This window comes from Cupressus sempervirens, chromosome 4, assembly GCF_028749045.1.
Source record: "Cupressus sempervirens isolate cs-2001-9-10 chromosome 4, ASM2874904v1, whole genome shotgun sequence".
Taxonomy (NCBI): domain Eukaryota; kingdom Viridiplantae; phylum Streptophyta; class Pinopsida; order Cupressales; family Cupressaceae; genus Cupressus; species Cupressus sempervirens.
In genome coordinates this window covers 241,683,899-241,687,576 of record NC_143121.1, presented here as the reverse complement: position 1 = coordinate 241,687,576, position 3,678 = coordinate 241,683,899, and the positions used below count along the sequence as shown (strand labels likewise).

At 35.2% G+C, this 3,678-nt stretch overlaps 1 pseudogene; it reads left to right on the top strand.

Annotated features, from left to right (window-relative positions):
• Window positions 1-1,627: 1,627 nt before the first annotated feature.
• On the top strand, window positions 1,628-2,538 carry LOC149560904 (germin-like protein 1-1 pseudogene; annotated as a pseudogene).
• Window positions 2,539-3,678: the final 1,140 nt, after the last annotated feature.

Sequence of the window (3,678 nt, the reverse complement as noted above, 5' to 3'; positions counted from 1 at the left end):
GCAAACCATTTTCAAATTAGATCTTTGATTGGATTCCCAGGGTGAGAAGTTAATGCCAGTAGGTGAGAAGCAAATGTAATGCAAAAATCCTCAGTTATGCCTAAACTATAAAGGCAATTTTGTGATCCTTTTCTAGGGTCGACTCTTTCTGATTTCTCTGCTACTGCTTGTAGATCTGCAGTGTAAAATTCCCTTTGTCTCTGAGTTGTATAACATTCTGTATCATCTCCTTCAGCCATCAATGTGCATGTGCGTCCATCTTGCCTCTCATTGGTGTATTGTTGAGATATGTGGCTTGCATACTGTATCTATTTTTGACCTATTGGATAATATATAAGTGAAATCCTCCCTTTCCTTGTGTTATTTAGTTTGATTTCCTGATCTGTATGTAGTTATTGATCGACATAAGTATGAATGTGTATGTCTCTTGAATGTTATTTTGTTTTTTTTGTAGTGCATGTATGGGCAGAAATGAGTTTGAACACTCTATTTGGTGCATTACCTCTGTAGTTTAGGTAGGGTAGAGTTGTTTTCTGCGTCTCCTTCTTCCCCTTTTCCTTTCGAGAGTAGATAGGTGCGCCCTGATAGTAAGAGGAAGCCGGCCTTCTCCGGAGACTCAACCTCGCAGTTCAAGTCCCACAGCTTGGAGGTTGTTTCCATGTTTCACTAGGTTGTCCTCGTGCATAGGCCTTGGACAAGGGTGCAAACCTAAGTGACAACAATGTTTTAGTAGTTACAATAGTTTAAGTAATGTTGTTTCAAATGATATTGTTACTTGTTCTTTGCACTTTGATGTTTTTTTAATACTATTTTTGAACTTGTAGGACTCTCATTGTTTAAGCTTAAGTTGTTATTTTTGTTGCTTGGCTATAATGACCCAAAAACAGATCCCCTTTGTCACATTTTTTAATAAAAAATACATAACACAAATAAAAAATAAAATAATTTTTTTATTAAAATGTCAAAACATATTTATCATTTCAATCATCATTTAATAATAATTAATAATAATAACTGTCTTTATTATATATATTTTTTAGAACCGTCCAAGACAATAATTTATTTTTCTATCTTTCTAATTAAGACATTTACTAAAAATTAATTACGTACTTGAGAGGGGTAGCAATCTTCGGCTATCATTGCGTGACAATGCTGACTCAAAACAGTGTGAATGCTACAGTCTAAAAATTAGAGCACCGTAAGTGGGTGAAAAAACATGGATAAGTGTTCAGAGAAATGTAGGAAAGCGAAAGAACGTGTAAACTATCAGCTTAGGTAGCGGTGACGTTATCAACGTGTAAACTTCTACGTCTTTACAGATTATTAAATTGAAGCTTGGTAGAGCGAGTCATTCAATCTGTACACGATTCGATAAATGGCAATGTCAATCAAGTCTACGCTATAAATAACAATGTCTTTCCGTTCTCTTACGTAGCTATGACAAATATCACTTAATGTCATTGTACAGCATTCAACTAAATGACTCGTTCCAACAGTTTTATCCCACACACAATTGACTGATTCATGTCTAGCTACCATTGTGTGAAAAAGTATTAAGAAATAAAATGCCTTTCATCAGATAAATTAATAAATTAATACATTTCATCATAGCAAGTTTTGCCTTTACATTTCTCATTCTGTCCACCATTCTTGTTCCCATGGAAATGTAAACTTCTGCAACAATGATGAAAGCTTCCTTGAGCTGCATTTTATGGTTTTCTCTAATCCTGTCAATTAATGCATCAGACCCAGATCCTCTGCAGGATTTCTGTGTGGCTGATATTACTCAGACTAAAGTGAAGTTGAACGGCTTTGTGTGCAAAGACCCAAAGGAAGTGAAGGCTTCAGATTTCTTGTTTAAGGGACTTGATACTCCACTCTCAACAAACAATCGTTTTGGATTCAACATCACCGCTGGTACTGTGGAAACTTTCCCCGGATTAAATACGCTGGGCATATCAATGAACCATGGTGTTTTTGCTCCTGGTGGTTTGAATCCCCCTCATATTCATCCTCGCGCTACTGAGATCATATTTGTAATGGAGGGCACTATTTTGGTTGGTTTTGTCAGCACAAGTAACGTGTTGTTCTCACACAAGTTGGAGAAGGGAGATGTGTTTGTGATTCCAAAGGGGTTAATCCATTTTCAGCAGAATGTTGGGAAATCATATGCAACTACAATTACTTCTTTTAACAGCCAGCTGCCTGGTGTTCAAGTGGTTGCATCTGCCCTCTTCGGAGCGAATCCTCCCATTCCACAAGGTGTATTGAGTAAGGCATTCAAAGTCAATGATCAACAGCTGAAGGAGTTGATTGCTGGACAAACATCTACAGCTGGAGCGCCGCCTGTGGGGCATTGATCTGTCATCGTTGTTGTAAATTCCTCTAAATTGATGTAATATTTTCTCTCTCAAGACTGTTCTTCCACATTTGATGTATTTCTTTCTTGTCAGATCTTTTGATGCTGCACCCAATAAGAGCCTCATACTTTTTTGAGGCCGAACTGAATAAATACCTCACTCGTTTTCATCTTCTTTACATGCAATTGTATTAGTTCTATTTTTTCTTCCAAATTTTATGATATTCTCAACATAAATTGCTGCCAAATGAAGATAAGTTTTCAGATATTCTAAACACCATTTAAAAGAGATTAATTAATATGATGTTTTAGATTTATAATATGTTGTTTGTCACAGAGATTTGAGAAAAGGGCAAAAATATCGAGTACTTTTTGTGATAGTTAATGATATAAAGAAATCTAGAACAATGTAACTGTTTCGACATATTGGAATCCAAAGCCTATGGTGACTTTCTCCATTTGGAATTGGAGAATAAATGTAGGGATGATTTGATAGAGAAAAGGAAAATCTGAAATGAAAGATCTTCAAATGTGAATTTTCTGTATTTATAAACATCTTGGAATGGCTGACATTATTTCGAAGTAAATATACTTTCTTAGGTCACGCGTGCATAGAAAGATTCCTCTAAATTATTTTAGAACATGGCTTTCGTGTCCATATTGAATCCTCTACTCGCATTATGCGGATGGGTTTAGATGTATAATTACGCCTCTCAAAGAAAAAAGGACGGCGCCTTCACTACTTTAACGGATAATTTTAAATCCATCTAATTCCACATGTTGGAAATGATTTTTCTCTCAAGTCTGCCTACAACCATGGTCAACCAAACTGAGGAAAATGACAATGAAACAATTATGCAGCATGCCGTGAGGGATGAAGGCGGCACTGGTTGGGGATTGTTCTTGCAGTAGCAGCATATTGGCAACAATGGTATCCAAGCCGTCACCACCAATTCAGTTAGATATTACATTCATTACAATAGTTAGGACTATTTAAGCATCTCACACTAGAATTTTGATTCTAGATCAAAAGTATTAAATAGTTAAAGTTGATTTATTTTTTAAGAACTTAATTTTTTACTTGGTGTATAATGTTTGACAGACTGCAAATAATTTTCCATTAATAAACAGCAAACACCTTATTTTTCATTTTCCTTAACTTTCATTAAAATATTCTGCATAGAAATGGAAAGTTTATCAATCCATATATCAACATCCTTCCATCCCTTCTTAATAGTTTGCATGAAGTTTATAGGTCAAATTATAAAAAAATTAGATATTCATCACCTTATTCTTGGATTGAATGAACTTGTAATTTG